The sequence below is a fragment of the Phaenicophaeus curvirostris genome, chromosome 3, assembly GCF_032191515.1.
Source record: "Phaenicophaeus curvirostris isolate KB17595 chromosome 3, BPBGC_Pcur_1.0, whole genome shotgun sequence".
In the NCBI taxonomy this organism is placed as follows: Eukaryota; Metazoa; Chordata; class Aves; order Cuculiformes; family Cuculidae; genus Phaenicophaeus; species Phaenicophaeus curvirostris.
Genome location: NC_091394.1, coordinates 97340012 through 97360012, shown reverse-complemented (window position 1 = coordinate 97360012; position 20001 = coordinate 97340012). Strand labels below are relative to the sequence as shown.

The 20001-nt window shown below is 45.8% G+C and overlaps 1 non-coding gene across 1 annotated transcript; it reads right to left on the bottom strand.

Annotated features, from left to right (window-relative positions):
- Positions 1-4881: 4881 nt before the first annotated feature.
- Positions 4882-4954, bottom strand: TRNAF-GAA (transfer RNA phenylalanine (anticodon GAA)). The gene has a single exon. It is a non-coding gene; the product is annotated as a tRNA-Phe (tRNA).
- Positions 4955-20001: the final 15047 nt, after the last annotated feature.

Genomic DNA, 20001 nt, shown 5'->3' with positions numbered 1-20001 from the left:
TCCTACAAGAACGTAAAAAGAAAGCAATAGCAGAAGCACTCCATGGGGATGCAAACTATCACAAAACCAACAAGTAAATTAGAGAAGGCGATGCTGGGAATGTGCACTCCTCATGACCTTTTCATCAGGACACGATACTGGCACTGCAGCAATGATTCACAGTGACTGCAAATCAGAGGTCTGAGGGTCTCCTGTCTGACCCCATAAACCAAAACCAAGCAAGCATTGCTTGGATTAAATTAAATTAAATTGGAGAGAGAAATATTTAAATTAGACATTAGGAAGAAATTCTTCATGATGAGGGTGGTGAGGCACTGGAACAGATTGCCCAGGGAAGTTGTGGATGCCCCATCCCTGGAAGTGTTCAGGGCCAGGCTGGATGGTGCTTTGAGGAGCCTGGTCCAGTGGGAGGTGTCCCTGCCCATGGCAGAGGGGTCAAAACTGGATGATCTTTGATGTCCTTTCCAAACCAAACCGTTCTATGACTCTGTGATTCCAAGCACAGCACATGCAGTAACACCTGGTGTGATTGCACTCAGTAGTTTCTGTGGGAACTTTCCCAGGTGTAGGAACAGCCCCAGTCAAGCTCCTACAGTGACTACATGCCTTGCAGTCCATCCCCATCTCCAGCCCCTTCCCCACAAGGAAAAGGACCTCTTGCTGAGTATTTCCTAAAAACTTAGCTGGCTGATTATTCATTGCAGCGTTCCCACATCTCAGCAGCAGTGATAGAGTTCTGGTGCTGTGTGGTCAGGATGGGTGGATGGGTGCAGACCAACCCATGCCAGTGCTTTCAGTGGGCAAGGTGTCACAAGGATGGGGGAGAAGAGGAGCAGCAGCAAATCAGGACTGAAGATGTTAAGAGGCAGAAATCACTAGAAAAAGCAGAAAATCAAAGATAAAGGGCACTGACAGAGCTGTGAGCTTTTGTAGGGGAGAGCTGTGGTTTGGAATTGTGCTGTGCAGGGGCTTGAGAAGAGGCAATTATCAGGGTCCAGCATGTGCTGATTTATCAATGTGGGGGCCCCAGTGCCAGAGGGACATGAGCTGCGGTGAGAGGAGGGAGCTGCATGTGTGTGGGCTGGTTGAAGGTGCTGGCAGGGCAGCCGCCCCTGCACTGCCTGCCACCCACCAGCGTTATTCATCCTGCACCTTCCTTCATTATTCATCCTGCACTCCCGTGAGCAAGCACCACCGAGCACAGGGCTGCTTTTAACCCTTCTTTGAGCCAAGCACAGGGAAAATTAGAAACTTTGAGCACTGAGGCTTGAGTCAAAGCTTTTTAATCCAGGAGGGGACTAGGCCAACAGGAGAAGCAGGCATATGAGCTGCTGTCATCGCTTCTGGCAGCTCTGCGCTATGGTCTCTAGAGATTTCTTGACGTCCTGCAGTGTGAACAGGAGGCCCTTGTTGTTAGCACCAGTACAAGCCTTTTCTTTGCCTTCCACAGCTCTGGATCAGGCTGCAAAGCAATTTCATTGTAGCTATCTTCTTCTGCTGGGCTGTAGTTGTGTTAGGGGAGAGCAAGCCCAGTAGCACCTCTACAACTGTGTCAGGTCAGACCACACATCCTCCTATGCTACCCATGAGCAGATACCCAGTGAGGAGTGAGAACAGGGCAAATGCACAGGATCATAGAATCAAAGAAGTATAGAATCATAAAATGTTTTGGATTGAAATGGGTAGTAAAGATCATCCAGTTCGAGCCCTCTTCAATGGGCAGGGACACCTCCCACTGGATCAGGTTACTCAAAACCCCATCCAAACCCATCCTTGTGCACTTCCAGGAGCGGGGCACCCATGGCTTCTCTGGGTCAATAGATCCATTATTTTCAAACTACCTCTTGGGAATGGTTCTCATCCTCTGCTACCTCCTGAGCTATGACTTGGCAATGCCTGGGAAGATATGAGTTGCCACATTCATGCACTGCGGAGCAGCACTGGGCAGTGCTGAGGCCCAAGCACTGGCCTTATTTAGATTTCCCACACACTTATTAAACTACAAATCTAGCACTAGGTCAAAATATTGTTTAGCAGGGCTGCTTGAACACTAAGCCTGTGCCATCTCACTGCTCTTTGAGTCATTATCTGGTCATCTGATGTCTGATTTTCTTCTGCCCTTAGGGCTCAAGGCTGCATTTCTCTGGTGCGGTAGATGAGGTCAGAGCAGTTCTGCACAGACATAAAGTGTTCTTAAATTTGAGGACAATGCCTGGGATGCACACACACAACTGCTTGAGGTCTGTTTTCATAACAAAATAAGGCCCGTAGGCCCAATCTGATATAATTTAATCCTGCACATGGACCATACAAGGAACTCTGGCCTACTCTCATCCAGGCTGGGGACCAGGAATCTCTTGCCTAATTTATATTCAGAGAGAAGTAGAAGGCCATTTTCTACCTGGTGTATCCTTGAGCCAGAAGATCCTTTCTGAGTGCATCAGGGAGACTACAGAAAAGATGGGGAGAGCGTTTTTCTTAGGGAGTGTAGTGATAGGTTGAGGGTTAATGGTTTTAAGCTGAAGAAGGGGACATTTAGATTAGATATAGTAGAGAGGTTGGAATTGGATGTTCTTTAAGGTCCCTTCCAGCCCAAACCATTCTATGATTCGATGATTCGACGACACTAAGCTGGGTGGAAGTGTCGATCTGCGGGAGGGTAGGGAGGCTCTGCAAAGGGATCTGAACTGGCTGGACCATGGGCTGAGACCAATGGCATGAGGTTTAACAAGGCCAAATGCCGGGTCCTGCACTTGGGGCACAACAACCCTATGCAGTGCTACAGACTAGGAGAAGTCTGTCTAGAAAGCTGCCTGGAGGAGAGGGACCTGGGGGTGTTGGTTGACAGCGACTGAACATGAGCCAGCAGTGGCCCAGGTGGCCAAGAAGGCCAATGGCATCTTGGCTTGTATCAGAAACGGCGTGACCAGCAGGTCCAGGGAGGTTATTCTCCCTCTGTACTCGGCACTGGTGAGACCGCTCCTTGAATCCTGTGTTCAGTTCTGGGCCCCTCACTACAAGAAGGATGTTGAGGCTCTGGAACGAGTCCAGAGAAGAGCAACAAAGCTGGTGAAAGGGCTGGAGAACAGGCCTTATGAGGAGCGGCTGAGAGAGCTGGGGTTGTTTAGCCTGGAGAAGAGGAGGCTGATGGGAGACCTCATTGCTCTCTACAACTACCTGAAAGGACGTTGTAGAGAGGAGGGTGCTGACCTCTTCTCCCAAGTGACACGGGACAGGACAAGAGGGAATGGCCTCAGGCTCCACCAGCGGAGATTTAGGCTAGATGTTAGGAAAAAATTCTTTACAGAAAGGGTCATTGGGCACTGGAACAGGCTGCCCAGGGAGGTGGTTGAGTCACATTCCCTGGAGGTGTTTAAGGCATGGGTGGATGAGGTGCTAAGGGGCATGGTTTAGTGTTTGATAGGAATGTTTGGACTCAATGATCTGGTGGGTCTCTTCCAACCTGGTTATTCTATGATTCTATGATTCTATAATTCTAAGTCTGCCAAGGACTATACTGGGTGAGTGGCTGTTACACTTGTTAAGCTAAGCAGGAAGGCAATGCATGTTCTGGGCCTGTCTGCTAATGGGTAGCGGCTGTTGATGGAGGTATTTGCCCAGGGGAACCTGTGGTATCTCTTCAAGACACAGAGAAGATCACGTTGTCATTGAATTACGAACAAGTTGTTATCCATGTCCTGATCAAAGAAGTCATGTTCTGGAAGCGCTGTAGGATCTGATAGGGTTATGTTCTTAAAGAACACCACCAAAAAGACAGGGAGGTAGAAGAGGTCTCTGTCTTGTTAGGGAGACTGGATGAGTCTTGGGGTTGATTTTTCAGGTATGGATAGTTAAAGGTTCACTGTTTTAATTTGTTTTTTGAAGAACTACTTATTCAGGTCTTGCCTCTGTTGTTTGCCTGAAGGTCCACAGATCAGGAATTAGTCAGAAACTAATAGATGGAGGACAAAAGAGAAAACACAAGTAAGTTGTAAAACTCTTCAGGGTGCCTTCCCATTGGATACTATTGTCTTAAAAAGGCCAGTGCAGGAGTAGAAAAGGTTCAGAAAATAACAGAAAAGCTTATAAGAGATCAGGAGTGGTTTCCGTATGAGCAACAAGTGACATACTGGAACTGTTCAGCCGGGAAAAATATGAATTTTAAGGAGAGTTGCTTAAAGGCCAGTTGTGATTCAGACTAAAATTACTCTTTTTGATAGGGTATTTTTCCCTTCCCAAATCACAGTTTTGATTTCCTGTGTGGCCTCATAAACCAGTGGGTCAACACTTCTGCTTTTTTATGGGGCACTCCGTGATGCAGGAACAGGTAGCTCAAGACTGAGGTGGCCAAACCCCTCCTTATATCACTGTTTCTGCTGCAGCCCTTGAATTGTAAATCTCTGTCCCTGTTTAATAGACTCTGAATGGCTGAAGTTGGAAGGGACCTCTGGAGGTCATCTGGACCAGCTCCTTGCTCAAGCCAGGCTGCCTACAGCCAGTTGCCCAGGACCATGCCCGTGCAGCTTTTGAATATCTACAAAGATTAAGACTCCACAGCCTTTCTGGTTGTGTGCCAGTGCTCAGTCACTTGCACAGTAAAAAGCATTTCCTGATTTTCAAAGCGAAGTTCCTGTGCTGTGTTTTGTGCCCATTACCTCTTGTCCTGTCATTGGGAACCACTGAAAAGGGACTGGCTACCTCCTCTTTTGCACCTTTCCTTCAGGTATTAATGTACATTGATATTCTCCAGTCTTTCCTCATAGGATAGATGCTTCAATCCCTTCGCCATCTTCAAGGCCGCTCGCTGGACTCTCTTCTGTGTGTCCATGACTGTCTTGTACTGAGGAACCCTCTACTGGGCACAGAAAAACAGGAAAACACTGCTGAAGCCCGGGATTGAACCAGGGACCTTTAGATCTTCAGTCTAACGCTCTCCCAGCTGAGCTACTTCAGCCCTGCTGTAGCATGCAGTTCCACAAAACATTTTGGAATATAATTATCTTTTAGACTTTCACCACTCAAACTGTGGACATTGATGGACACTTGACTTTTGTCCTGACAGTGGGCACCACTGAAAAGAGCTTAACTCTGTCTTCTTTAAACCCTTCCTTCTGGTCTCTGTATGCATTGATGAGATCACTCTGAGCCTTCTCTTCACCAGGTTTTCCATGGGATGCCACTCAAATCTGCTCTTCTGTGATCCCACCTTGAGACCTGTGTCCACTTCTAGAATCCACAACATAAGAAGTATATGGATTTGTTGGGATGGGTCCAGAGGAGGGCTACAAAGATGACCTGAGGGCTTGAGCACCGCCCATACAAGGACAGGCTAGGAGAGTTGGGGTTGGTCAGCGTAGAGGAGAGAAGGCTCTAGGGAGATTTATAGCAGCCTTCCAGGACCTGAAGGGGGCTATAGGAAAGCTGGGGAGGGACTGTTTACAAGGACATATAGTAATAGGACGAGGGGGAATAGCTTTAAACTGGAAGGGGGAAGATTCAGGCTAGACATCAGGATGAAATTCTTTCTGATGAGGGTGGTGAGGCAGTGGTACAGGTTGCCCAGTTACACCTTCTTTCACCAAGCCTGGCCCAGTTCAGCCTAGTTTGGCCTATTTTGTCCCAGTTAGGCCCATTTTAGCCCATTTTAGCCCACTTTGGCTCACTTTGGCCCAGTTCAACACCCAGTTATGCCCACTTTGGCCCTTTTTGGACAAGTTCAGCCCACTTTGGCCCTGTTTGGCCCAGTTTAGCTCACTGTGGTCCTGTTTGGCTCACTTTTCCCCTGCTTGGCCCATTTTGGCCCAGTTTAAAACATTTCAGCCCAGCTTAGCCCATTTTGGCCCAGCTGAACCTAGTTCAGCCTACTTTGGCTAAGTTTAACCCACTTTGCCCCACTTCAGCCCTGTTTGGTCCAGTTTGGAACAGTTTTGCCCATATTGGCCCAGTGTGATCCACTTTGGCCCCATTTAGTCCAGTTTCACCTAGATAGGCCCACTTTGGCCCAGTTCAGCCCAGTTTGGCCTGCTTTGGCCCCATTTGGCCCAGTTTTGCCCACTTTTGCCCAGTTTAGCCTTGGTCGCCCCACTTTGGTCCACTTTGGTCCAGTTTGGCTACCCCAGATGACCCACCATGCCTACTCCAGAGGACTGTAGACTTTTTCTGCACCCTATCTCACATCTTTCAGCCCTGTGAGGATCACTTGAATGCTCTTGGGCTTCTTAAAAAGCACCAGGCACTTGGGGAAGCAAAACATGCCTTTCTAGGTCAGATCAGTGGTCTGTCTAGTGCAGTTTTCTGTCTTTGAAAACGGCATAGGGATTTGCTCCCTATGAGATCGTGTGAGCATGGCTACAGTTCATTCCCCTCGTGCCATATTCAAGGAGCTGGAATGAACACCTCCAACTGGCCATTCAGCATCCATGCCCGGATCCATCACTAATGTTTAAGCTTGGTCCAAGCATCAACTATCAGAGACCAATAAGGTCAATACTTTGCAAAAATCTCCAAACAACAATGACTGTGCTGCATAAACACACAAAATAGGAATAGTCTTACAGACAGATTTTCACTACTTAAAGCCTTCCAAACAGGTTTTCTTGGAGGCTGGACTAAGATGTCACTCCATAGAGCTCATCATACATGCCCTGATGGCTCGAAGTGCATCACAGAATCATAGAATCATAGAATAACCAGGTTGGAAGAGACCCACCGGATCATCGAGTCCAACCATTCCTATCAAACACTAAACCATGCCCCTTAGCACCTCGTCCACCCGTGCCTTAAACACCTCCAGGGAAGGTGACTCAACCACCTGTTGAGTCTGGAACCTGGGCACTGGAACCGCCTGTTCCAGTGCCCAATGACCCTTTCTGTGAAGAATTTTTTCCTGATGTCCAGCCTAAATCTCCCCTGGCGAAGCTTGAGGCCATTCCCTCTTGTCCCGTGCGTGACAAGCGTGAATACGTGACAAGCAGCCATCTGCAGGTTTCTGCCTAGGAAAGGGAGACCTGCCAGGCCAGCTTGTGTGGAAGCCTGGCTTGCTTGTGGCTTAGCTTTGCCTTTCCAGCTGTCCCATTTTTGTTTCACCAGCTTTTTCCTTGTCAAGGAAAGTGATTGTAGAAACCAAAGCAGTTCTGTTTCTCACCAGCTTTCCTAAGACAGGAAGAAATGATCCCCACATGAGAACTGTGGTATTTTACAACCCACTCTGCCTTGCTGGAAATACTTGAGCTTCATCTGGGTACAAAATTCCTAGTGAAAGATGAGCTACATTACCACTTTGCAAATGCTAGCAGAACTGGTAGAAAAGGGTGAAGCGAAGGGCCTGATAAAGAACAAGCTTTGAAGGAAGTGCTACATTGCAGCTAAATTAAATATCTGAGAAGTTGACTTGCTGGGAAGTTGGCAAAACATCATAACCGAAAGTCTATGAGCAAAGTCATCAGAAGGAAGACTTGTGTTGCCAGTTTAGCATGTCACATGGAAGAAGTTGGAAGTTTATTCTTTCCCTCGTGGAAAGAAAGAAATTGAACCTGTCCTTCTGGCTCACTTTAGACTCAGGGCTGGAGTCCCATCAACAGCTCTTCTATGGGGAGTGAATGAATTGGAAGAAGTGAAGTTGGGGTGACTACTCTGGCTGCCTTGTGAGCAAAACTGCAGCTTTTAGCAGATGCTGCATTTTGGCCAGAGGTCTGGACACCTCTCCATACCACGCACATCTGTCTCACTGCTGAAAATTTGTGAAACCTCCTCCGACAGCCTATCTACTGTCATGAAAAAGACAGCCACCATGATCTCTTGCTGGGAAAAATATCCTGTCCCCATTACACTTATTTTCTTCAATGAAACTTTCCCCATTTCCATCTCTGTTCCCATTTTGCCCCTCTATGTCAGAAAAATTCTAACGTGTAGCCTTGTACTTCAACTTCTGGTGTTTTCCTTAGGTCACTTGCATGTCCTTTGCACCAAGGTGGTCTATAGAGTGAGAGGTTTCCTGCTGTCCTCTCTCACCCATTCTCATTCCTGCTGAGAAAACTCCTATTTCATTCACATCTTGAACACTGTCTGTTTTGTTTTGGTGACCCCTTCCCACAAAGGATGTGGAAAAAAACAAAGCAGTTGAAAGAAGTAACAAAGTCACTTCTGCACAGGGAATGGCTGTTTAAATCACGTTTATTTGATCTGAAAAAAAAATGAAGGGTGAAAGAAGGATATTGTAGGATGTAGATAGATGTTATTAGAGGTTGATTGGTTATTGTCTCTTCTGTTGCATGACCTAAAGGTTATTGGTTGAAATGAGCAAGTGCCAAGCTCAGAACAAATTAAAAGGAGACATTTCTTCACACAATAACTTGTTTTCTGTGCAACTCCCTGCTGTACAGTATTATAGACCCCAAAACATACAGATATTCAAAAGATGTCTGGGCAGATTAATAGAAGGGAAAAAACCTCCATGAAGAGCATGTAAATATGAAACTACCGGCTTTTGTTCATGCAGTGCCTGAGCCCCAAATCTCTTTAGATTAGGGGAGAATCTAGTGATATAACACTATATTCCTATTCTGTTATTATGCTCTCCTATAAGCATTAACTCATGGACAATGTTTTAGACTGGCTTTTGAACTAGATGTTCTTCTATACACCTTCTCTGGCACCTCCCTACACTCATACTCTGGCTTCTTGAGATATCAGGAAAGTGTCAGCCTGTTAAACCCCTTTGGCATAGTGGGCAGAGGTGTGCTGGAGGTATCATTTCGTGCCATCAAACAACTGTTTGATCTACCACTCCCACACAGGTATTTGAGGCTTCGGCCACGTCAAACATATGACAAGAGATACTTCTATTTTCACTTTCCCTCTTCCCATTATTCCTGTTTTCTTGTCACTCAAGCCTGATCTGCCAGTGCTTTTTATAATATACATCTGACATAAACCAGATGCAGCTTTCTGAAGTTTTTGCATTATATCCATGTAGAAAGCTACCACTGATTGCTTATCTTTATAGCAAATGTGTCTGGCCATGTCAAGAAGCATGAAACTGGCCTTTGTGAACCAGTGTGGGCGCATCACCCCTTGCTGAGTGCGTTTTTTTTTTAATACAGGTCAATGCATCAACCAGATGGAGGTGCAGAGACGTGACCTTTTCTACGCAATTCAGCATGTCACATTTGTCATAAAACTTAGTTTTCATTGCAAACTGGCTCCAAACTATGCTACTGATGGGATTTTGGCCTATTTCTCCACTCTTAATCCAGCATTCTGCATCAAGGGGGTGACAGACAACCGCAGGGTCGAGATGCTCTTTCTTGTCACATAATGACTTGGCTCTGATGTGTCAAATAAAGCACATATTCCTCCTTTTGGTTTCTTGAAATTTTTCTGTCTCATTACACTGAGTGGGCTTCTGGTTTCCTTGAGAAGCATTTTTAGTGATTATCTCTGTTTTGCTGTAGCTATTTTCTCTTCTTTCTGTATTATTTTTTTCCAGACTTTTCTGAAAATGATCTCATTAAAAACACGGAACTCCTGTTTCTGAAAAAGGTTCTTTGGGGTTTGCAAAGGTCTCCCAGCAGGATGGTTGCTTGTCTCTGTTTTCCCTGCAGTTCCACAGACCCCCAAGTGAGCCCATTAGTGAAAATTGGCTGCTTAAAAAAATTTTACGAAATATGCAAGAACAGCAACTATAGCTCTGAAATGTAAGGCTCCAGTAGGCAACAAACTATGTTTGCAACTTCATCTTTGATAGCAGTTTAATGTGGTAGGGAAAGAATGAGGTAATGATACAAAGGGGACTGTGGATGCTTGCTACCTACAGCAATAGCCAAGAGGGGATGTACTAAAGAGGATGGAATATGGGACCTGAGATAACTCAATTGTTATTCTGGAGAAATAAATGCGTTTTGAAAAACAGAGTTAATGAAGCCTGGATGCCAAACTATGCCTGTTACATAGCCCTTTCCTTCTCCCTCCTTAAGTCTGATGCCTAAAAATTGTTGAGATTGTTATCTCATCTTTTGCTGGGGGGGCCACTAGGAGCAGCTCCCATATGAAGACAGGCTGAGAGAGTTGGGCTTGCTTAGTGTAGACAAGAGAAGGCTCTGGGACTTGTAGACAAGAGAAGCCTTCCAGGACTTAAAGGGGGCCTACAAGAAAGCTGAGGAGGGGGAGTACAGGGATAAGATGAGGGATATTAGTTTTAAACTGAAAGAGGGGGAATTAGATTAGGTATCAGGAAGAGCTTTATACCATGAGGATCGGGAGGCCGTGGCCCAGGTCACCCAGAGAAGTTGTGGCTGCCTCAACCCTGGAGGTGTTCAAGGCCAGGTTGGATGAGGCTTTGAGCAACCTGTCTAGTGGAAGGTGTCCCTGCACATGGCAGGGGACTGGAACTGGATGATCTGTAAGGTCTCTTCCAATGCAAACCAGTCTATGATTCTTTAAAATTTTCATTTATGGTTCAGCTCTTAGGAATCCAGGCTGTGAATAGCAGTGCTGCTATCCTTATGTACAGTATCCCCGTACTCAAAGGGGGTGCAGCTTGTGGTCCTGCTGCTACCTAAGAGAAATTATGTGGATATAGGTGAAGATCTGCAGTCTTCCTTATAGTGAAATAACCACACGCAAGAACTTATATACCCAGACCTAGTATTTAAATTCTCTCCAAGTCTGAATCACTCTTTTCTGGGGAAACTCTTTTAGTATTTGCTCTAGTTACTCTGTTACACAAAGAGAGAAACCTGTGAGATCTTGAATGTATTACAGAGTAATCAGACAATTTGGAAAAGTAGAGGTCTGTATTCATCAAGTTTTTGTTTCCAGTCAGACAAAGAGAGGTATTTGAGGCTGAAATTTCTGAGCTTTGTGAGGGTAGCTCAGCTTCTCTGCAGAAAAAAGAGGCAATGATCACATCCTTGGTTGTGTCCTACATGGAGATTTCCACCTAAAATAATTTTGTGCGGATTACTGAATATTTCAATCCTGCAGTTATGCTCAGCATAGAAATCCTGTTGTTTTTCCCAGTCTTAATAACATCTGAAGATCCCTCTCTGCCTCCACAAACTCACAGCACACCATGCTTTCCTCAGATCTTGCTTTCAAGAGGGATCACCCACTGCCACTTCAACCCATCAAAATTCCATTTTCAAAAGGATAAAACAAATGCATTTGGGAGTCACTTCTTCAATAATTGTCAACAGGTCAGAGCAATAAAATGGGTATAGAGGAGGCAGGAAAATAGTACCAAGAAAACCCTTGTGAAAATGACAGGTGGGTGAAAATGTGTGGGGGTGTGTAGGTATATTCGTAAGATAATAATACACAAACCAGGTGTCATACTATCTTATTAGCAATCCAGTTGTTGTTGGCAAATAGACTTTGGTGAGATTCCCTAAGAGATTTCCCAGAAACTCATAAAATTAGTAGTAAACAAACTTTCTTGGTGGTCGGGAAATATTTTCTGACACTGCCTATCATCCCAGCCGCCTTCTGAAGTTTTTCTCTCTTTTGTGAATCACAGAATCATAGAATCGTTTGGTTGGAAAAGACCTTTGAGACCATTGAGTCCAACCATATCTATCCAATACTAAACCATATCCCTGAGCACCTCATCTACCCATCTTTTAAATACCTCCAGAGATGGTGACTCAACCACTTCCCTGGGCAGCCTCATCCAATGCTTGACAACCATTTCAGTGAAGAAATTTTTCCTGATGCAATATAATCCTGGTGTAACTTGAGGCCATTTCCTCTCATCCCATCATTTGTTACCTGGGAGAAAAGACCAGCATCCACCTTGCTACGATCAATTTTCAAGGAGTTGTAGAGGATGATAAGGTCTCCTCTCAGCCTCCTTTTCTCCAGGGTGAACAATCCCAGTTCCCTAAGCTGCTCCTCATAAGATTTGTGCTCCAGGAAAGCATACAGAAGTTATTGAGAGGAAATTTAGGGAACAAAGGATCAATAATAAAATGAGCATGGGCAGAATGAACAGTCATCGTCTTCACTTTGAAAAACATAAGAATGATTGCTTGGACAGTGATGGCATCTTTATGAATAAATGGGTTTGTTACTTAACGCTGGTGAATCATGCTGTCAGGCAAAAGGATGAGACAGCTGCCAAATTTGATGCTGGGAAGGAATTTTCTCTCCCAGAAGAGATTGGCAGGGAATTTACAAAGCTGACGGGTCAATAATAAGGGCTGGTTATTATTCTGATGAATATGTGGACAGGCAGGGGGAACATCTCAGAGCAGAGTAGGGATATCATGTTCCTAACTCGTGGTACCAAGCATGCTCCAAATACCAGCGCACAATTCTTTAGTTATCTTTTTCTCACACAGATCCTGTAGACCTGTAGTCCACAAAGAGATGACTTTGATGGACTAGGTCAATAAAACTACTCTCCTGTTTCCTATGGATAAACACTAGGAAAATGGGTCTTCATATATTCTTTCATATCATCTAAATTACAGGTTGAGCAGAGAATGGGTTGAGAGTAGCCTTGAAGAAAGGGACTTGAGGGTAGTGGTGGAAAAGCAGCTCAATGTGCGCCAAAAATGTGCACTTGCAGCCCAGAAAGCTAATTGTATCCTGGGCTGCATCAAAAGAAGTGTGACCAGCAGGCTGAGGGAGGGGATTCTGCCCCTCTACCCTGCTCTGGTGAGACCTCATGTGGAGTCCTGCATTCAGTTCTGGAGTCCTCAGCACAGGAAGGACCTCCAGAGGAGGTCCACAAAGTTGATCTGAGGGCTGAAGCACCTCCCATCTGAGGATAGGCTGAGAGTTGGCATTGTTCAGCCTAGAAAAGAGAAAGCCGCTGGGAGATGTTAGATCAGCCTTCTAATACTTAAAGGGAAAGTGTCCCTGTCCATGTCAGGGGGGTTGGAACTGGATGATCTTTAAGGTCCCTTCCAATCCAACCTATTCTATGGTTCTGCAATCTATTTCGTGCGTGATTCTAAATAAAACCTAACTGAAGCTGCATGAGTGTTAGCTGCTGGGTGGTGTTTGGGTTAGAGTTTTTATTCTTATGTTTTTAAAGAATGTCTAAAGAACATGTTCCAGCTGCCTGGAAGGAAAGAGCCAGAAAGAGAAAAAGAACAAAGGAAAACAGTGCAGATATTTAATGGAGATAATTTTAGCTGTTCTAAATGCCACAGGCAGTCTGCACAAATATTTGGAGAGAGGAGATGAAGAAGAAAGAAGGAAAAAGTTCTGTGCTAGTCATTTAATCCCCAAATCAAGGGGATGAAGTTGTCTTTTTAGAAACTGCACAGCCCCATTCCTGGAACTCTTGAGTCTCTGACAGACTTCTTAGTTCTCCTCTAGCAGGACACAATGCAAATTCATCCAGACCTAGCAGGTTCTGATGGGGAAACCCTCTGTTTATGTGGCAGAGCAGACATAAGGCATTCTCAGGGTGAGTGAACATGGGTGGCCGGCCTCGTTGATGTGCATCCAGATCCCTTTTTGCTCTGGACCCTTGTATCCTAGTTGAACACCTGAGAAGGCACTTTATGGTCAGGAGAAGGCTTGGTCATTTCTTGTGGGATCCTTATGCTTTGCATGCGGCTTTAGCACTGACATAGTGTTACTTTTCTTCTGAGATATGGGGTGCATGGCCTGGGGTGTATATTTTGAGCTATACCTTGGATGGATGTTTGATCAGTTATCCAGAATGGTAAAGCTGCTGCAGAAGATGCTGAGCTAGTTAGCTGTGTGGAGGCTGGAACTCTTCAGATGTGAAGAAATCGCAGTTCATGTCCTAGTTAAAAGAAAGATGTTGTGAACATGATTGTCTGCAACTCTTGGGAAGGGCATCCTATCTCATGACTATTCTGGATAATGATGGCCTCCTTGTTAATCATGTAAGTGATAAACACGCTTTTAAGTTCCCCGGAGTCTCTAACTAAAGCTGCGGGTGGAGGTTGGTGCTCAGTTACCTTCCTGCATAACACCTGGCAGAAACATTTGTGAGATTGAGTTGCCCTCAAAAGATTTGACACAGCAGAAACATGGTGCAGAACCATGATATACAGAATTTGGAGACAGAGTTGGAGGATTTTGGAGAGCAAGTGGTGCATGAAGAAGCAGGGGTCTGTATGTGTTTACTGTGGGGATCATATAACTCTGAATCTCAGGAGTTTCCCCTCCTTCACAAACTCCCTGAGCGCTAGAATGATGGAATGGTTTGGGAAGGGACCTTAGAGATCATCCAGTTCCAAACTCTTGCCATGGGCAGGGACACCTTCCACTGGATTCAGTTGCTCAAAGCCTCATCCAAACTGGCCTTGAGCACTTCCAGGGATCATAGAATCATAGAATCATAGAATAACCAGGTTGGAAGAGACCCACCGGATCATCGAGTCCAACCATTCCTATCAAACACTAAACCATGCCCCTTAGCACCTCATCCACCCGTGCCTTAAACACCTCCAGGGAAGGTGACTCAACCACCTCCCTGGGCAGCCTGTTCCAGTGCTCAATGACCCTTTCTGTGAAGAATTCTTTCCTAATGTCCAGCCTAAACCTCCCCTGGCGGAGCTTGAGGCCATTCCCTCTTGTCCTGTCCCCTGTCACTTGGGAGAAGAGGCCAGCACCCTCCTCTCTACAACCTCCTTTCAGGTAGTTATAGAGAGCAATGAGGTCTCCCCTCACTGGGATGTGGCATCGACTACTTCTCTGGGCAACCTGTGCCAGTGCCTCACCATCCCCACAGTAAATCACAATATTCTGTGATTCTGTAAGACATTTCTTCCTAATATCTCATCTCAGTCTCCTCTCTTTCACCTTAAAACCTTTAACTCTTGTCCTATAGCTGCACTCCTTAATTAAGAGCCCCTCTCCAACTTTTCTGTACCCTCCTCTCAGTACTGGAAAGCTTCTCTAAGGTCTCCCTGGAGCCTTCTGTTCTTTAGGCTGAACAACCCCAACTCTCTCACTAACATCACTGATTCTGAGAAAAAAAGCACTGCAGTTCCTGGGGAGGAGGAAAGATGACTGCAAGCCTGCCATGGGCAGGCATGGGGAGCCATGCCTACAGCATCCCTGTTTTAGCAACACCCCGGGGGTGCTACCCTCGCCCATTTTCACCCCTGCAAAGCCCACCTGACATGCTGTCTCCATTCCCTGTTTGCAGGCAGGTGATGGGAAGGTAGCAGCCTGCAGCAGCTCTGATCTCTGGCACACATGCTGCTCATCCCTTTTGTCTTCCCCTCTCCCACTCATCCCTTCTCCCCCACACACCCACCCACGTCGCTGTCTCACTCTGGGATGGCTCAGGATGCTTCAGATAGCCGCGGGGATGGATACTAACCTCTACCAGGTTTCTTGTTAAGGAACCCGTTAATATGGAGCTGTTGCCTTTCCCTCCCCTTCCTCCTCACAGCCAACCCTGACTGCTGCAAAACAGAAAATGGGGGTGTGACGTGAGAAATCCAGGGCACCGCATCCTCCCCCGCAGTGTGGGCTGGGGTTTCTTTGAGAGGGTCGATGGAGAGGCCACCATCTGTGTCAAGCAGAGAGAAACAGCTGCAACAGGCAGAGAAGCATTAGCTCGATTGGCTGGAAGCCCCTGCATCTACCCTCTGATCCTTCTCTCCCTCTGTTGCCACATTCCTGTGAGGACCCATGGAAACCTAAAGCCCATTATACTAGGAGGGAACTGCCACTGCCTCCCCAGCATCCTCTGTTTGGCAGCACTGCCTATCCCATCCCCATAGCCCTACAGCAGGGCTGCCTCTCCCCAGGTCATAGCTGAGGGAAATTAAAACATCCTTAGGGACCTTTCACTAAAATAAGTCTGGCTACAGTGGCTACAATTGCAGCAACTGAATATCTTTTCCCCTTTCTTAATTGCACTCCATCCCACTCCCCCTATTCTCAGTCTTGGACTTGCTAGTATTAGACAGAACCATGAGGAAAAATCTTTCCTTTTCAGCAGTTTTCTATCTAAATGGGATGAGCCTTCCTGAGAGACAATCACCACAAAGGGAAAGTAGATTGAATTCTCACAATCACATGGGGAGACACTAACAAGGAAAAGACTTGTCTCAGAAGCATGCCTTTTATTCCTCTGTCCTTAAAGGCTGCCTCCTTCTCTGTCCTTGTCCTCCTCATCCTGTCTCAGAGCAAGCTGCAACTCATATGGGACCTGCAGCCCCTGCCCCATGGACCTTCTAGATCTCCAGCTCTGAATAGGAACTGCACAGACACGTTCTCCTATTTGTTGCATCAAATACCCATCTTTCTCAATGCAGAAATGTAAAGCCTTTGCAGTGAGTATTTTGCTCCCATGGACCCGGGGATCTTCAGCCTGAGACCACCAAGCAGTTGTGTTCAGTGTGGGGATTGAGCTGTGCCATTGTTATTTTTGGGAAGGAAATGCTGTCCTGGACAGTTTTACACAGCAGCTCACTCCCCAGCTCCTGCTAACCCTGATCTAATATGTCTTTCAGTGATGTTTGGGGGCTCATTCATTTGGAAAGAACTCAGTACAGCCTGGTCTTCCCACTTTCCTCTGTTTCCCCTGAGTTTCCCTACAGTCCCTTATTATCCATCTCTCATTTAAAGGGACTTAAATAATAGAAATGTAAAAGCTGGTAGAATTAGACTGGGATGTGCATGCACTGAATGAGGTCTCTTCCCTTCAGAAGTGACCTAACATTACCCTTTCTGTTATTAGTGATGCAGGCTCCCTGCTACCACACGAGGCAGCTGCTCTGTTGTTGTCTTGAGCCAGACACAAGTCCTGCACTGACTCTAGCTGTGGCTCCCCGCAGCTAAGAAAGATTAGCAATAGAAAACAAGGATGCTTAGGGGAAATCCTTTGTTAACAGCAATGCCCAGAAGAGAAGAAAATAAGAGAAATAGCTTAAGAGAAGGAGAGGCAAATGGAAAAAATGGGGAAAAAGTAAATCAAGTAACTATTGAATGGTACAAATGCTAAAAACAAGTGAGTGTTGGCCTAGCTATGGTTTCACGGTGATGATGGATGAGAGCTGGCTGAGCTAGCTGAGAACTGACAGATGTCAGTGTAGAGAGCTCTAGAGACATGGATTTGGCTAGCAGCCACAGACTCATGTCCCATTATAACCATGGAAAAGCCCTGTGTCCATGCGGTGCCCTTTGCAATGCCTTAGCAGAGCCCACTGCAAGGAGACAGATACACCTTCCTGTTAAGAGGGAGGTAGAAAATCCTGCTCCCCACCACTGAAGGTGGATGTTCATGATCCATGGGAAGGAAACCCCTGTCTAAACACTACAAGAAAGAAGCAAATAAACAAAAAATATCAACTAAATGAGTTACAATAATGCATTTAGTGTTTCCTTTACTTTTAGAAATGTCTCAGCACAGAGAAGACCTGGATTAAAATACTAGTGCCAAGTTAGGCAGATGATGGCATTGAACCTGCCTGGGGTGTTATCTAAAACCACTTATATAGCCAAATCCTAGACAGGCTGGGTTAAGCTAGTTTGAAAATACTTTGGGATTTCAATCTGAATGAGGGCAAATAAAGCATTTAGGCAGTGTTCTTCAAGCGTGTGCTTGAAGAAAGAAAAACTACCCAACTATGGTAGCGTGGAGAAGAGAAGGCTCTTGGGAGACCTTAAAGCAGCCTTCCAGTACTTAAATGGAACCTAGAGGAAAGCTGCGGAGGCGCTCTTTATCAGGGACTGCAGTGACAGGACAAGGGCCAATGGTTTTAAGGAGGAAGAGAGGAGATTTAGATTAGACGGTAGTGAGGCATTGGACCAGGATGCCCAGAGAAGTTGTGGGTGCCCCATCCCTGCAGGTGTTCAAGACCAGGTTGAATGAGCCCATGAGCAACCAGATCAAGTGGAAAGTATTCCTGCCCATGGCAGGGGAGCTGGAACTGGATGATCTCTAAGGTCCCTTCCAAGTCAAACCATTCTGATTATGAATCTGGAGTTCTTAAGCCAGGTTAGGGGCATCAGCCAGACTGAAGCTAACGGGGAATTTGAGAGGTTAGCCTGAAGAGGTCTAAACAAACACAGCTTTTGTTGCTATTGCACATCTTGGTGGACACCTACAATACAATGTAGAAAGAGGTATCTGGACCTTCTTTGAGCACTCCTTAGCTTCTTCTGCTTTTCCCCTCAAGGGGATAGAGCAGGTGGCACTCAGAGGAGGGGTAGGGCTATGCAATTTGGTGGAGATAAGGGGCTGCTATTGATTCTCTGTTGAACTAGATCTGGCTGCTAACAACATCATCAAGATAGCATTTTCTGTTATGGCAACAGGAACCTCCCAAAAGCCATTCTGGCTTCAATAATGGAAAACCAGGCTCCTAGTTCCCTTAGTCACCTTCCCATATGCTCTAGTCCAGAAGGAAAAAAAAAACACAAAGCCTTGTAGGTGCTGAGAAAGCCTTAACACATGGCATCATCCATGGCAACATGATATCTCTGAGGAGTAGAGGTAAGACAAGGGGCAATCTGAGCCACTCTCTCCTCATCGTGTGAGTAGCTGATACTCCCAAAGTCACGTGGCTGCACAGCTTCCCCTGAATCACCACATGATCAAGGGTATGGTTTGATGGCTTGGCAATCCACCAAAAGAAAGGACAATGTCCCATTTTCACTGTGAGGCTGTGATCTCCCAGTATTCCTCTAACATCCCCATTGCACCTCGTCTCACCAGGGAGGTATTAACATGAAACCCAGACAGAACTGGTAAAGCAGAAGCAGGGCTGGAGGGAAGGGTGGGAATGGCTCCATGGACCACAAGTAAACCTTAAATCAGCATGGGCACATCATCCTGGCAGACAGCAAGGAGCACAGCTCTCCTGGACCAGTACGACTCTGCTATCCAAGTCACACCAGGAGCTGTGCACTTCACAGCCACTCCACCGCTTTCCTTTATTTAGCAGACCTGTGATTTTCAGTGTTTACTGCTGAGGATGAGTAAAAAAAAAACCAAAATGCATAAACTTGTACTAGAATATTTAGGGGGCACCCTAGATGGAGGCAGATGGGGGAAGAGTCAAGTGTGTGGCCAAATATGGGCCAGATTCAGCTCTCAGCAGTGTGTGGCATAAAGGCAGAAATAATTTCATGAGCCTGGCAGAAATTGGATCCTTTGACATGGGGCTTGCTTGTTTTTCTAGCAACAATTACACTCTGCCAGCTTCTCAGTGATGTTCATGGGAGGAAAATGAAGTTCATTTGGAGATGTCTTTCTATTTGCGTGGGCTTCATGTAGGTCATAACTCCCAACACCAGAGTTCAGGTTATTGCTGTGAAAAATGCTGATATTTCCTTTGACTTTCTTGATCTAGCCCCAGGCAGGCTTGAGGAAGCAAATGCAGCACAAGAAGGCATTTGTTAACATTTCCTCTGCCCAATGAGGATGAGAAAATAACAAACATCCCATTAAATAAAGAGAGAAAAAGAACCTACAAAGTAGAGAAGATATTTTTAGTCTGAAAACAAAGCACTCTATCTTCCCAACACAGTAGGGCTTTTCAGATGAAAAGAAAAGAGAATTTGCAGGCTCCTCCGCACAAGGAGTGACATTAATAATAATAATTATAGTTATTATTATTAGGATTATTGTTAATATTGATAGCAAGCCACTCTCAACGTCCTGCCTGCTTCCCCACCCTCCCAGCACGTGATGTGTGGGCCCCAGCCGTGGAGGACAATAGGTGGCCAGGGACAATGCAGCCATTGACGTTGAACCATGTTTTTAATGTGAAACTCTGCATTGTGAGTGCTAGCTTCAATGAAATAAACTGTTCCGGTGCTGGAGATGGATGAATAGAGACGTATGGTGTAAATTAAAAGTGTTATTCTTTTCCTTCCCCCCTTTTCTTTAATGTAACAAAAACCCCAGTACCTTGGTTTCTCTTAATTTTATTCCCTTCTTAAGGGTTTTGCTAACAACCAAATGACTGGTCAGCTTTGCCTGGTAACCTACAGGAGAACTGATAGGGATCGAACAGGGCATGGAGGCAGAGGGAAAGAACCACAGTTTATTTT